The sequence below is a fragment of the Saccopteryx leptura genome, chromosome 1, assembly GCF_036850995.1.
Source record: "Saccopteryx leptura isolate mSacLep1 chromosome 1, mSacLep1_pri_phased_curated, whole genome shotgun sequence".
NCBI classification, from domain to species: domain Eukaryota; kingdom Metazoa; phylum Chordata; class Mammalia; order Chiroptera; family Emballonuridae; genus Saccopteryx; species Saccopteryx leptura.
Genome location: NC_089503.1, coordinates 306,843,696 through 306,859,617, shown reverse-complemented (window position 1 = coordinate 306,859,617; position 15,922 = coordinate 306,843,696). Strand labels below are relative to the sequence as shown.

At 48.9% G+C, this 15,922-nt stretch overlaps 1 protein-coding gene across 3 annotated transcripts in view; it reads left to right on the top strand.

The window, feature by feature from the left end:
* Positions 1 to 662: 662 nt before the first annotated feature.
* The window catches only part of LARGE1 (LARGE xylosyl- and glucuronyltransferase 1), a 556,826-nt gene continuing 541,566 nt past the window's right edge, over positions 663 to 15,922 (top strand). For all 3 annotated transcript variants that reach the window (XM_066358245.1, XM_066358239.1, XM_066358243.1), the window contains exon 1: positions 663 to 1,218. The gene's annotated coding sequence lies outside the window, so the exon portion shown is untranslated. The remainder of the gene's footprint in view (positions 1,219 to 15,922) is intronic.

Here is a 15,922-nt window from a genome sequence, read left to right as displayed (position 1 = left end):
TGGGCCCTCCTCCGGGCGGCCTCTCCGTTCGCGCGTCTTCGGCGCCTGCCATTGGCCAGCCGCGCCATCACGGGGTGGGGGCGGGCGCCAGGCGGGCGCAGCCCCGCCTCCGCTCGGAGCCCGGCCCGGGTTCGCGGTCTCCCCAGCTGCACAGACATGACACAGACACACAGTCACTGCAGCTGCTGAGCGAACCCGGTGCTCTGGGCACGCGGCGGCGGGGCCAGCCCGGAGCCTGCACACCAGCGCCTGCCCGCCCCCAGCCGGCACCCGCGCGGCGGCCCCCGCCTAGCCCGGCGCGGGAGGCGGGGATCGCGCGCCGGCTCCGGCTAGTGGCGCCCAGCAGCCGGCGGCGGCTGCAGCGGCCGCCCAGCTCCCAGCTCCGAGCGCCAGGCGCTCGGAGAAGCAGGCGCGTCTCGGAGGCGGCGGCGGCCGAGGCCGGCGAGCGCTCCCGGCGGCAGCGGGGCCGCCCTCCTCGGCTCCCCGCACCCACCGCGCTGCGCCCCGCCTCCGCTCCGGTGACCTTCCTGGGGCGCCTCCCCGGCCCCGCGCCCCCGGCCCGGCGCCCCAGGCCGGGGTGAGGCCCTCTCCAGCGCCTCCTTCCCGCGGAGCCGCGGGCGGGCGGCGCAGGCCGGGGGGGGGGGGGGGGAGGAGGGGGCGCCGCGGCCGGCTGCAGACCCCCGCCGCCGCGCCCGGAGCCCGACCGGACCGGACTGTCGCTGCCCCGCCGCTGTCGCGCGGGAACCCGGGCGCCTGAAGCTGGGGGCGCGGCTGCGCTCGCCTTGCCGGGCCGGGAGCGGACAGGCCCTGCCCTGAAGGGGCGAAGCGGCGGGGAGCGTCGGAGGTGGCGCCGGCCCCGGCGGCCACCCCGCGTCTCAACCCAGCGCCCCCTCTCCGGACCCAGACCGAGGTGGACCCAGGCCTCTGCCCATGAGAGGTGCTCCCGGCTGGGAAGAGTCTCCTCGGCAGATAGCAGCTTCAGGCAGCGGCACCGGAGGCAGAGGAAGAAGGGAGAGTGCTCAGTGTAGGCGGCTCGGACCCGCCCCTCAGCGTTTGTAGCCCCGGGCAGCCCCAAAGTGTGCGCTTGGCACCGCCGTTCGGACCAGGGCAGCGCCTGCTGGGACCTCGACCCGGACCCCCTGCGCCTCCTAGACGCCACCGCCGCCGCGCCACCCAGCTCTTCCGCGGTCTCTCTGCCTTGCGGCAGTCACGGCCAAGGTAAGAGCCCGGGGATGCCTGAGAGCCTCCGCGGGGGAGCCCTCGTGAGCGGCGCTGGACAAGTTTTCCGAACCTGTAGCTGGTACCCCCTGCACTCGGGATTCTGACAGAGAGGGAGGGAGTGTGGGCACACCCTCTGCTGCCTGGGCCGGGAGCCCTGGAGAGGCTGGAGAGGGAAGTCCCCGAGACTCGGAGATTCTTGTTCCCAGGACCCGTCCCAGGGCCTTCTCTGCTCCTTAGGTACTAGCTGCTAATAGGGAGCAAGGAAATTCCCGTTAGCAACAGGAGGTGATGTGTCTGCAACCCCTTCACACCCAACCCCCAGCACCTGTGCTTTGGGGAAGCCTAATGTGTTTGGAGGGGTCTCTCTTCGGTGATCCCCACCTGCCTTATCCTGACGTGATGCTGTGAAAAACTTTTCTTTGCTCCTTGTCGCAGAGAGTGGAGGTGGATTTGGGGTGAGCAGCCAGAGCTTGCGAGTCCCTCTATAGGACAGAGTGGATGGGTGGCAGCGCTATCTGTAGGGAGGAAACCCAGAGTGTCACTCTTAGGAGACATTCTTGTGAACGTCACTGTTTCTGAAGGGTGGAATGACTGACTGCAAAGTTTGTGCATCCTTATTTTGTTCATTGTCTTATTATGTTCTCTTAATATTTTTCTTTAAGAAATCTCAGTTCTGTAAAGCCTGTCTTGCCTGTTTGAAATTTATTAAACCTGTGAGATTCCCCTGAAACAATCTGATTTTAAATGGGTCACTTCGGAAGGAACAGATTGTCTCTCCTACATGGAATCCATCCCCCCCCCCCCCAGTGACCCTGTTTAATGGGGATGGATTTTTTTTTTTTTCAGTCCCTGAGCTGATGTACCTCGGTTGAGCAGATTTCTGCTGAATTCCAAATCCATGAATTTTGTCACTCAGTCCATTAAAATGATCTCCGGAGGGAACAAAATAGCAGCTTACATTTTCTGTGAATGTCACAGGAAGTTTTACAGGGTCTTATGTAAGTGCCCCAAGAGAGAGCAGGCTCTGGTTTCCTTTATGGGGGCTGGGGGAGGGATGGCTGGAGGGGCAGTCACTTCACCTACATGCAGATGTCATCCCTTTGACACCAGTGGAAACCCAAAGTGCTTATTCACGTGTAGAGGCAGTCACCTCAGGTTAATTTTTTCTCCGTAGCTCTCCAGTCTTCCTAGCTCAGGAGTCAACTTTGATAGACTTAAGGGAAATTTCCAAATTAGGAAGGGGACCCAGGGATGTTTTATTTTTTCACCTCTCACAAGTGCGTGACATGAGTGAATGACTCACAGGCACGCGGAGTTCTCAGTGGGGATACAAGACAAAACGACCTGGTTTTGAAGTTTCACCCATCTCTTCGCGTGCCTTTATTTTTCAAGAGGTACTTCATTTTAGTGAAAATTGCTTTGAGGAGAACACACATTATTTCGCCTGACCTTGCTAATTCTGTGCCAGAAAGAAAATTAACTGGCATCGAGAGGCAAAAGGTCATCAAGATTTAGATCTTGGTGGGTTTTCAAGGATGACAGGGAAAGAAAACAAGTCCCCCCTATGGTAATAGAAAGGTTTATAAAAGATTGAACACTCTAGAGTGGGCAGAAGTCACTAACAAGTATGGGCCCTCTTTTACTGAGGTGGGCTGGTTGAGGGTTAACTTTTTAGTGTAAGAGGTGGCTGCAGGTTCCTTTGCCATTGAAACCATAAGTAGGGCCTTGGCAATGAAATAAAAAGTTTTTCATCTCATCGTAGGTCCTGGGAGTGCTTCCACCTCTTGGGACAGAAGCAAAGGTTTGGCTCTGGCTTTCTGAGCTTCTGCTCAAAGTGGATGTAGAATGCAGGAGTTTCTCTGTCTGAAGCTACCTACAGTGGCAGGACACTAGGGGGACTAGTTTTCTTTTTCACCACCGATGAAGAAAACACAAAGACCCGTGTTGCAAAAAGCTGTGGTTTATCTTTTGGGCATGTGAACCCAACTTTTTGGTATCTGGTGCGTGCTTGCACTCGTGAGTGGATTCCCAGTGCTTAGGCAGTGGGGCTGCTTATACCTAAAGCGTCTTTTGGACAACTCAGAACAGGTTAACTACAAAGTGTTATTTTGTAACGTGAGACTCTGCAAAACCCAGTTATAATCTCTAAGTATATGAGGGTCATACATTATTGGGAGACAGTCTCTGCAAGCGCCATCCTTTGGGCGTTAGACCATGCTAACTTGGAGTTCCCTATGAGTTTGTAATCAAAACTCCCTTTTTTTGGTTTTTGGACTAAATATCCCCAGCAGTCTTCATAACGTCAGTCTCCGTCCATTCCAGATGGAGTCTAAATTCGACTCCATTAAACTTGAAATGTCTCGCTATCCTCCTTTTAAGAGTACACACCTTATATTTACAGCTGACTTCTGAACAACAAGGCTTGAACAGCCAGGGTCCCCTTAGGCACATATTTTGGGGAGGGAGAATACAGTCAGCACTTACTATCTGCAGGTTCTGCATTCGGGTATTCAACAGACTGCGATGGAAGACCGTATTTTTTTTTTTTTTTTTGCATTTCCAACTGTAGATTCCCAGGCACAGATTCCCAGCCATGGATCGAAAATAACTATTTTCATTCCGCCATTGTTGAGTCTGTGGATGCGAACTGCCCACTGGAGAGTCAAAAGTTATGTGCTGACTTTCCACTCTGTGGGGGTGGGTTCCCCTGAACCCAGCATTGTTTTCAAGTGTCAGCTGTCTACAGAGGTAACATGGCATTTGCTAATAGAGTTGTACTTCTGTCTCACATGCTCTCTGTACTTTTAACAGTATGAAATCATTAATTCCAGGTTTGCATTTTTTTAACAGTATTAAATCATTAGTGTCTAGGTTCCTCCTTCCAGCAGAATTGGGAGATAATTCTATTTTGCTGAAGAATCAACCCCATTGCCCAGGCTCACCTATCCACAGTGGCCAAGTCTAATCAAAGTTGACTCCAGAGATGGGTGGACAGAACAGGTGAGAGGTAACGTCCAAGAAGAGAAGACCCCCGTTTAGAATACTGGCACACAAAAAGGCAAATGTTGCCAAGGTGTAGGTCTTAGTGGAGTCTGAAAGACCCTACCCAGCATGTAGAATCAGACTCAGTGTTTGGAACCTGTGAACCTGCATGAGCTATTATATTTCCCTGATCTCTGGGGTCTGGTAGATCATGGTTTTGATCATCTATCCCTATGTATAATACATATTTAGGTAGTTGGAGGGGAGCTATTGTTGTGGTCTAGGGAAAATGGTCAGCATAAAGCTTTATTTCTGCTGTTAAAGCTTTATAGATTGATTCTCACAGGCGCAGTATAGCCAAGGGGTAAGAGATTGGAACAGAAAAACACTATTAAATTTGCCACTGAGCTCCAGCTAGTGAAAACTAGTCCTGGAGAAGAGATGTACTGTGGTCCTAAGGCATGAATGAAGCCTTGTGCGTTTCAGGGAAGCCAGGTGGCAGAGGTGGAGTAAGACATTGAGACAGGATACCAGCCTTCCTTGGGACACACCTTTGAATCTCAGCCACCATATAGGGACCTCTGGTGCTGAGGAGGCTTTGCTGCTCCACTCTGGTGCATTTGACACTGCGAGGCAGGCGTTCTGTTCCCCTCTGACCAGACTGACATTTGGAGGTCTGTAAGCAGCAGCCAATAAAGCTAAGGCTTACTTCAATGTATTTAAGAAGACTTTTTTTTCTATTAACTCAAATAATAATCAGACATCTATTATGTGGCAGATACCATGCACTGTGGGGAGGCTACAGAGGTTCCACATTTAGTTTATAGTCTTTTAGGGGAGGCTGACATTGAACCATTACCATGAGCTAAGTACTATTGTACAGGTTTGTTCGAAGAGTGAGTTTGATATTGCCAGGATAGTGGAAGGGGAAGGCATTCCAGGCAGGAAGAACTGCATGGAACCATTAAAGTATGTAGTGCGGATGGAGGATAGTAGTAGCTGGTGTGGCTGGAAGATGAGGTGGTTTGGGAGAGGAAGCCAGCTTGACTTAGAAGAAAGTGGTTTAATGCAGTGCCATGCTGAGTCCCGTACCTTCGCTTCATGCTCTGTGTGTTCATACGCTGGTGAGAACAGTCACTGGATAATATCCAGGAGTACTAGCTGATCATCCCACATTGTTATTAAAAACAGAAAAAGAATATTTCTTTTTTTGTCCCTCATTCATCTCCGTGTGTGTGTGTGTGTGTGTGTGTGTGTGTGTGTGTGTGAATTACATCTGGGGCTTTCATTGTGCGATTATGCACGTGGGGGGGAAATCCTCCCTGAGAACAGATTCTGTCTTGTCAGATGTGCTTCTGGGTAGAGTTATGGTCATGATTACACTCAAACAAGGTTCCCATATTTGAATCAACTTCAGTTCTGGCTTATTTTTTTTTTTTTTCTGCCTGAAAAGGAAGAGTTCTATAATATTGAGGATGGGGGTGTTTGTGGAATGAGGGAACTGTAGTGAGGGAGAAAATCGACAGCGGAACCACCAGAGGGTATTAGAGAGAGTGGAAAACCACAGTTGTAGCAGCAATCTCCAGGCCCAAGTATATTTAGGCTTTTAGAACAGGAGCCAGGGCAGCGGAGGTAAAAGAAGCCTGTTTTTTTGTTTGTTTGGTTTTGTGTGTGTGGTCTTATCCATCCTTACCTGTGTTGAGTGGGAGGTTTTATGCTGAACATTTTCCCTAGTCCACAATAAGAGCTCTCCTCCAACTACCTAAATATGTACTTTACATACAGGTAAATGATCAAAATTAGTAAAATTAGGAGTGTTGCATCATTCTGTGCTAATTTGCTGTGTGGCCTTAGAATACTTCTTGACCCCTTTGGGCTTTAGGCCTGTCAATACAGACAGCCTTCCTAACTCCCTCCCTCCATCCCTCTCTCCCTCCCCCCCCCCCCCCCTTGTCTGGTAACTAGGAATTTAGCAGCTCTGGAAAGATCTTGCTTAAGCTACTGAGTGGCAAAGCTTGGACTGTTTCTAGCTTTCTAGCTCTGAAATAGGACGAAGTCTGACCTGTTCAAAGGTATACTCTACCTTGAATCATAAAACATTGTAAATTTGCAATGCTGAAGAAAAGAATTCAGAGTCTTTGCTATGTTGGGGGTCGTATCTGTGTAATGCAGACTGCATTAGGACCTCTCTGGTGTGTAAGGTCATTCACACCTAAGCAGCTAGATTTGCCTGCTCACTTAATTTTTTGTGCAAACCTATTGGTTTGGGAATGTTACACTATTCCTCGAGAAACACTTGAGACTTAAAATGCTTTGTAATAAAAAGCAGTGCTAACGATTTTAATTTTTTTTTTTTTTTTTATCTTTTTTTTTATCTTTTTTTTTTTTTTTTTCATTTTTCTGAAGCTGGAAACAGGGAGAGACAGTCAGACAGACTCCCGCATGCGCCCGACCGGGATCCACCCGGCACGCCCACCAGGGGCGATGCTCTGCCCACCAGGGGGCGATGCTCTGCCCATCCTGGGCGTCGCCATATTGCGACCAGAGCCACTCCAGCGCCTGGGGCAGAGGCCACAGAGCCATCCCCAGTGCCCGGGCCATCTTTGCTCCAATGGAGCCTTGGCTGCGGGAGGGGAAGAGAGAGACAGAGAGGAAAGCACGGCGGAGGGGTGGAGAAGCAAATAGGTGCTTCTCCTGTGTGCCCTGGCCGGGAATCGAACCCGGGTCCTCCGCACGCTAGGCCGACGCTCTACCGCTGAGCCAACTGGCCAGGGCTACGATTTTAATTTTTTTCCAAATTAAGTCCATTAAACCTGACTTGACCTTCTGGGATTTTGCAAAGCCTGGACTCTATTATGGAAAGGGGAGCCCTTACATTTGGCCTGGGAGATTCCCTTGTTAGGGGAGCTATTGGACTAGTTTGTAGGGAGGGGTGTCAGAAAGAATGCACACCAACTCAATTTTATGCCTGCAAATTTGTGAGTTGCTAGAAAGAGGGTTGCTCACCACCCTGGCACTGGCCTCGTGGGAATAGGGGGCGGTGCTGATTTGGAACAAGGAGATTTGGAGTAAATGTGATGTAAATTTAAGGTTTGTTACATATTGAAGCTAAGTGTAAGAGTGCCCTACTTTAGGAAAAGAAAACCTGGCATATAAAATCTGATCTTTAAAAGCAAATCAAATTATTTAAAATAAGTAATTGCTTGAGAGTACAAAAAAGATTTTTATTTTACAAAAGGGATTCATAGTAATTATTTTTAAAATAGCTAGGTGTATTTCAAATTAATTTGCTTAACACCCATGACTGATGCTTTTGGGAGCTTCACTTGTTACATTAAAACCAAATAGAACCTTTTAAAGGGTTTTAACAAATAACTCACTAGGTTCACTTGCCAAAGGGCCAAATATCTAACTGTATTACAGAGATAGAAATAAGTACAGTAGTTACATAAACTTTGTAGCCACTAACCTGCCACATAATGTCACTTACTTACTTGGGTCAGATTGCTTATTTAACCACTGTTCTTCCTGGAGACAGCAGTCATAACTATCCTCCCACATTAGTTTATTAACCACTCTTACATTCCACCTGTAAGAATATACCATGACAACCTGACCTGCAGTGGCGCAGTGGATAAAGCATTGACCTGGAATGCTGAAGTTGCTGGTTCAAAACCCTGGTCTTGCCTGGTCAAGGCACATACGGGAGTTGATGCTTCCTGCTCCTCTCTCTTTCTACTCTCTCTCTCTCTCTCTCAAAATGAAAAAATAAAATCTAAAAAAAATTTTAAAAAATATTAAAATAAAAAATATATCATGACAAGAAGTGGTTTATAAAGCAAATTCGGTAGAGGTTTTCAGGATTCTGAGTCTTCACAATTGCAGAAAGATGGAATAAATTTTATTCTTCCTAGAGATACAGAAGTGATATGCATGAGACATTGCTTTTCTTTTCTTTTTTTTTTTTTTAAGTCAGAATCATGCTTGCCTCCTGGCTCCTTCCCCATGGCTGAAATATCTAGGGCTTTTTGGTGTTTTGTTCTTTATCTTTTAGGAAAATTTCCAAAAAAGAATTTGTTCTAGGAATAAAATCAAATAGAAGGCATTTAAGGCTGCAGAGGTAATTTGGGGCAACCTGGAGCTGGAGATAATCACAGGCCGGGGCTGGAATGGAAAGTGCAGTCTCACCCATAATTTTAGCCTTTTGTCATGTTCTGGGGCTGTGCTTTGGACAGGCAGGTGGAGGTGGAGCCGTAACTGCCAGGAGAGGTCTTACTGTCAGCACAGTTGTGTTTTCCTGAAGCACCAGGGCCAGCTGGGAAGAAAGGGCTTGCTGGTCTTTCCAGCTCTCCATGGTAGCATTCAGATTTAGGACGGTTTACAGCAGAACATGGGCATGTGGGGATTTCATTCCTCCCTTTTTCTTTTTTTTTTTTTCCTTTCCTTTTCTTTTCTTAACTTTCCTTTCCTTTTTTCTCTCCCTTTTTCCTTCCTTCCTTCCTTCCTTCCTTCCTTCCTTCCTTCCTTCCTTCCTTCCTTCCTTCCTTCCTTCCTTCCTCCCTTCCTCCCTTCCTCTCTTCTTCCCTTCCTCTCTTTCTCTCCCCTTAAATTTAAATTCAGCAGTGAATCATGGGTTCTTCAGAGTTATTCTGTGGGAAGGACTGCACTGGCAACATTAAACACATCTTTGTTATTATTGAGTACGGTTAACATTTCTGTGGCTGACGGAACCATCCCCTGTCTTTTGTTTCCAGAACAGTTATGTAGATCCTTAATGCGTCAACACTATTTGTGTACCAGCCTCCTTGACTGATGTCAGCTTTCATCTGGGAAGTGGCATTTTGTGGTCACTTCAGAAGCCAAGGAGGCAGGCAGGCAGAGTGATAAGCAGTTGAGACTTTTCCTGCCAACCCCCTTGGCACCCAGTGCTTAGTGGGTCCACACTTAATAAGGACTCGTGTCCATACAGAATGATTTGTTTCAGGAATGATTACTAAACGGTTGTGTTTTCAGTGCTAGTGCGATGTGATGGGGGAAGGAGAGTCTGTAAGCCTGTGCTCGTTGAGGCTTCTGCAAGAAGCTATTATTTTAAAAATGTTAAGGATACTTCAGATCGGCAAATGCATTCTCTTCGAGACCACTGTTGTGTTTCCAACACTGAAGGCTTTGTAAAAAGGCAAGGGAAGTACAATACCAGAATGCCTTGTGTGTTTCTTTCTCTCCATGTGTAGGGACTTGGACTTACCTGGTGTGCTCTAAACCTTGTTCAAACGTACATGACGGATCATCTTGAAAGCGGCCTGAAAAGTATTTTAAGTATAACAAAGCTTAGGATGGATTGTTGATTATAGTTTAGTATTTCCAGAGCTGGTGATGATGGCTGTGCAGAGATGGAGATGAGAGGCCTGGCTCTCGGGTTAGGAGGGGAAAGGGGACTGGAGACACGCAGGGTGTGGGAGCGTGAGTGCTGTTGCCAGTGGGAAGAACTGTCCTCTGCCATCTTGGGGTCTTCTCCCCTTTCTCGTTTGATGTGGCTTGTTCCCAGCTGGGCTTTCGAATGGTGTGAGTGCTCACTGAAACCTTCTCTGTGGAATGCAGAGCTCATCTGTTGAGACATCACCAGGGCTGGAAGGGGACTTGGTGCCCTGAGAGACCAACAGCCGCAGTTCACAGCTGTGGAGACTAAGGCTCAGGAGGTAAAGGGAATGATCCAGTGAGAAGCAGGGCCAGAGCCCAGGCTTCCTGACCACCTGGCCACACCCCGTGACTTGTCGGTGTCCGTCCTCTGCCCCCTCCCTTCCCTCCCTCACACCCTGCTTCAATCTGTTTCTCGTTCAAAGGCACAGTCCTCAGCTGCATCCCTTGTGCCAGGTACTCTTCTGGTTGTGTTTTGTGTCATTTCCCCTTTATGGCAACCCTTTGAGGTGCTGGTCTTGCACACCCACATTGTAAACGTGGAGGCTGAGGCTTGCCCGGGTTACACAGCCCTGAAGTGTGGAGCCAGGACCTGCCCCGTAGCTGTTCATTCCCCAGGCTGCTGTTTCATGCTCACCTGGCCCCCACCTTCACCGTCTGTCCTGTGACCCCCCCCCCCCATGAAGGTCCCCTCTGCCTCTGGACTACTAGCTGTGGCCATAAAATGCCGCTTATTTTCCCAACGGGGCTTGTTGCTGCTACTCCCTCTGTAGGGTCAGACTCCCCATCCTCTCTCTTGTCCTGTCGGGTTGAGATCTCTTCTTCCTGCCATAGGCTCTGTGCACTCTGTCTATTTGATGATGTCACCTTCACTTGTTCAGCCAACATTCACTAAGCTACTAGGTGCAGATCCCTGCTTGACATTAAGAACACGGTGGTAAGGAGATTGCCTGCCACCCATCTAAGAGTCCTGACCTGGTGAGGGAGTGAAATGCAAATGATTAGCAGTGGGCACAAGCTGTGGGGTAGCTTCATGTTTGAGGAAGTCAAAGAAGAGATTAGATTTGGGTCTTAGTGAATAAGCGAGGGGAGAACAGGTGGCAGGGAGGAATTACCCAGAATGCCTGTTGTCTTGCGCATGGCATTGCCAACGTCTGTGTACATTTCTTACTCCCTCGCTGAGTAGGGGGCCCCTTAAGTACTGTGACTGGATTACGGCCCATCCTTGCATCTGTGGGAGCATCCTGCTGTGTAGGCTTCTAGCATGGAGGAATTTTTTAATAAGCATTTACTAAATTAAATTGACAGCCTTCTGTCCTTGCCCACATAGTTGGAGAGATTGCAGAGAATTGTGTGATAAGTTAAGCAACAATAGAAAACTCAAATGATCAGCTCAGAGCAACAATAAAAATGATGTGTCAGTGCCATTAATGGTTGTGGACCACTGAAGATGAAATTTGATGGGAAATCAGGGGTGGGAGCTTACTTTAGCTGCCTAAACTCAAGGGAGGTAGGATTTGAGTTGAGGCTTTGGACACAGGATAATTAAAATTTGGATGGCAGAATTAAGGTATGGTAGAATGGTCAGATTCGGTTGACAATGCGCAAGGTGTATTTTTGGGTTGTAGAATAAGCCAGCTTGGTTTTCTGTTGGCAAGGAGTTGGGGATGAAGTTGGCAAGCTAGGTTAGGGCTGTGGCTTTTGGAAGTCAGGGTGGTTTGATCAGGAGGATGGTGTGTTAACTATTAAAAGCTCTGTTCTTAGAAAGATGAACCTAGTAAAGCATCAGGGTCAGGTTGGAGTAGGGGGAGGTGGAAACTGGGAGGTCACTTAAAGGCTTTTGTACAGATTGCTATATGAAGTTTTAAAGGAGCTGTTACAGTAGGATGGAAGCCAAGGGAAGCTTCCGAACTTTCCTCCCGTCAGTCATTGGTATTGAAGGCCAAGATGGTTTTTGTTGCCCACTGAAAAGCAGCCTCGTTGGAATAAAGTCTGTGCTTGTGACGCTATCAGGCAGATCTCAAAATAGCACTTTCTCCCTTGGCTTGGCTGGGTGTGGGGATGGGGCAGGGGTGAACATAGACTCTCCGAGCCTCCTTATTGGGTGTTTGTTCCATGAGCCTAGGGTTACAGAACAACCTTTTTCCTAGCCTTGGATGACACCCAACAAGGGGCGTCACAGAGAAAATTCTTCTTTTCCTCATGAGTGGCTCCTGAAGCAGCTGCAGAGGGCTGAGAGCAAGCCGATTGGCGCGCTGACATCTGGGCTCCCGAGTCACCTTACCAGCAAGGCCTGTGCGGGGCGTCCCGTGACCGTGACCGTGACCGTGACCATGACCGGTGGTGTTTCTCTGCCCAAGGAGGGCCTTGCTGAGTGGTTACAGAGCACACTTTTTACTCAGAGAGTAAGCCATGCTGGATAACAAAATTTCTTCAAATTGGATAGTCCCATCTCTTACAAATAGAGTCTTTATTTTCCGTCTTTAAAGAACGAGGGCTTTCTAGAATGTTCTGTGTACTTACCCTCACTGGAAGACAGGCAGCTTTCTTCTCCGGGCACTTAGCGTGTGATGAACCGGCCCCTGCCTGTCTCTCTTTCTCTGCAGCCTCATCTTCTCTCGCCGCCCCCCACTCCTACCCCCGACTTGTGCGTCACTAATCCTTAACTCATTATTTTTCTTCCTGACTGGTTATTTCTCCCCAACCCCTGCCAAGCTGTGCACAGGGTCTCTTCTTCTGCCTGATAAGCCTTTCCCTCATTATCTGCCTTGGGACACTTCTGTTTTTCCTTCGAAACCCAGGCAGTCCTTTCTCCCAGCTTTTCCTGATGCTGGGGGCTGGACTGCATCAGTACCTGGTCCTGACCCGGCTGCTGCACACTCTGCTCCACGTCCCCAGGTCTCCCCGCTGCTGTCGTGCTGGAGCATGGGGGCCTTTCAGTGAAGACTGCATCTGATGACTGTGGGGAGTCTTCATGTGTTACCGTGTGCTTGGAACATGCTGTCCACCCAGTGCGTGGAGGTAGTGGTGGTGGTGGTGATTTAGATTTCACTGAATTCGTTGTCTAGGCATGATGTCACCCTTTCCCGATGAACCTAAATATTATTGCACCGTGCTGCAGGGGCACATGGGGGGACGTGACTTAGCTAATCAAGGTATTCTGTAATCTAAAGAATGGAGGCCCTCTTGCCAAGGACCGGCATGGTCCTGAGCCTTCCCTGAGGCACAGTGATACCCTTCAAAGCATGTAATGGTGGAGGTGGTGATGATGCAGGAAGTGGAGGGGGAGAAGGAGTTCTTGCTACCTTTCCAGAACGAGAAATGTCTTTATGCCAGTCTTCAAGGCTGGATGTTGACGGGGAAGCCGGAGTTGCAGAGGGGAAGCCTGAAGACCTTTTGTACCCCTTGTCACCGCCCCTTCTCTTGGCTTGTGCAATCTCAGTTGCTTGTTGCCACCACCCTCCCCTCGAGCCCACTTCAGTTTGTGGTCTTCACCCTCTGTGCTCCTCTACTTTTTCCGGTTTCTCAGATCTTCAGCCTGCTCTTTCTTCTCCTCTTAGACTTTTAAAAGCCTGATGGAGAAGATCAGTCTTTGGGAGTCGTCACCAGAGAATCCAAAGCCTACCTCTGTTCAGTTGCAGCAGGCTTTATCCTCAAGTGTTTGATTCTCTCTGGCTCTACTGTTGGTCCCTAGGTGCTGGGGGGGCCTTTGGCCATGGTTTCTGTTGACTAGGCTTAATAGCTTTTCACATTCTTCAGCAAACCTGTTGTAGAAGTGCAGTTATAATTGATTGAGAAATTATCAGACAGGATGAGGAGTGACTGGGGAGAACTGAATAAATTTGTGCAGAAGCTCAGCGCCTGTGCCCAGAGACCCATGCTCTGGATAGCCATGTGTTTATGTTGGAATATTTAGTACTGCCTCTAGTATTTGCGAAGTCCATTTGAGTTTTTATTACACTGCCCTCGTGAAGCCAGGCGTCGATGCTACATGAATGGATTTGCTTAACGAATCACGGAGGAGTGATGGATGAACCCTGGGCTTATTGGAGGGTTTTTGTGTTCAAGGCACTGGCAAAACTTTATGAGCTTGAACTTGGCATTGGCGTTGGTTACATGGGTCAGGAAGCCCTGCTGCTTCTCCAGCAGTGGTCTGACTTACTACACACGCAAAGGGATACACTCTCTGGCTCTTAGATGTTGACATTTTCCTTTTTGCTTCTGCTGGAATTTGTCTGTAACTCCTGTTAAAACAGCATTTTTGAGCTCTGTTTTAATATGTGTGTCATGCTCAGCACAGTACTGGCACGCAGAAAACACTCTATATATATGTATTAGCTCTAGTGATTGTTATTTAGAGCTTCTCCATCCCCCCCCCCCCCCCCCCCCCCCGTCTTCTCTCCCCTATGATTTGCTCTTCACCCCTTATGGTGGTTGTGCTTGCCTTTTTTTTTTTTTTTTTTTTTTAATTCAGTGAGAGGAGGGAAGACAGAGACAGAACTCTGCATGCACCCTGACCAGGATCCACCCAGCAAGCCCACTAGGGGGTAATGCTCTGCCCATCTGGGGCATTGCTCTGTTGCTCAGCAACCAAGCTCTTCTTAGAGCCTGAGCGGAGGCTATGGAACCATCCTCAGTGCCTGGGGCCATCTTGCTCCAATCGAGCCATGGCTGCAGGAAGGGAAGAGAGAGAGAAAGAGAGAAACAAGAGGGGGAGGGGTGGAGAAGCAGATGGGCACTTCTCCTCTGTGTCCTGACTGGAATCAAATCTGGAACATCCACATGCCAGGCCGACACTCTGCCACAGAGCCAACTGGCTAAGGCCTGGTTGTGCTTGTTAAAGGAAACAAGCCACTCTCAGGGAATAGATGGGGCTACCCTCTTTCTCTTTTTTTGCTCTGTCCAGAGGTCTCAGGACATTTGCAGAGGCCCTGAAGTAAATGCAAAAGCTTGCTCACTAATCCCGTGAGACCATATTTCATGAGCTTTCTGTCTCCCTTGGCCCTTTCTCTCATTGGAAATTTGGGCTCTGACAAGTAAGAGCGGAGAAGAGAGCCAATGAGTGCTAGAGGAAAAGACTCTTCCTTGCCAAGCTGTGATTGACAACAGGTCACAGCTGTGTATTTAAAATAACAGTCACAGTAGTAATGGTGTATTTACAGTGTATTTAAAAATAACAGTAATACTGTAATGGTGGTAATGATTAAAGCTACCATTTATTGAATGACTATTATGGCTTTCTGAGATGTGTCTGAGCAGAGCAGTTCCATTTTATAGGTGAGGAAACTGAGGTTCAGAAACATGGTTATTTGCCCAAGAGAAAAAGCCAAGGAGTGGTCACCAGACTATTTTCTCTTAATCTCTGTACCCTCATATACTAACCCAGGTCACTTGACACTGGAGTATACATGCCCCTGGGGATACACAAAGACTTTCTATAGAGTCTGCAGGTGCGGATAGTTATTTATTTATTTATTTATTTATTTATTTATTTATTTATTTATTTTGTATTTTTCTGAAGCTGGAAACGGGGAGAGACAGTCAGACAGACTCCCGCATGCGCCCGACCAGGATCCACCTGGCACACCCACCAGGGGGCGATGCTCTGCCCCTCCGGGGAGTTGCTCTGTTGGGACCAGAGCCACTCCAGCGCCTGGGGCAGAGGCCAAGGAGCCATCCCCAGCGCCCGGGCCATCTTTGCTCCAATGGAGCCTCGGCTGTGGGAGGGGAAGAGAGAGACAGAGAGGAAGGAGAGGGGGAGGGGTGGAGAAGCAGATGGGCGCTTCTCCTGTGTGCCCTGGCCGGGAATCGAACCTGGGACTCCTGCACGCCAGGCCGACGCTCTACCACTGAGCCAACCGGCCAGGGCCATGCGGATAGTTTTAAAGGAATGGATTTCCAGATTTTCATCCTCACATATGGACCCTGCTCTGGAATTGAGTGTCCTGAGACCATCTCTACCACCTCCATGGTTTTTCCTTCCCCCTCCCTTTTCACAGTCATCCTTCCCCATCTCACAGTCACATCTCTCCCCCAACCCTGGTCTTACTCAGCTGCATTGCTCTGGATATAAAAACCTCAAGGGACACCAAATAAAGGAACTGAACTGTCTGAAATTGGTGTGTGGGAACCTTCTGATGAGGCTACCCCTTTCCATGTTCTCCTTTCCCTGTTTAAACTTGGTGCTAGACACAGGGCCTTTGGGCCCCTTTCTCATTCATGATAAAGAATGATAAAATGTTTTCAGATTTTAAAAAATAACCGGCCCTTGTATTGTTAAAATTAATGGTGGGTGTCAGATTGC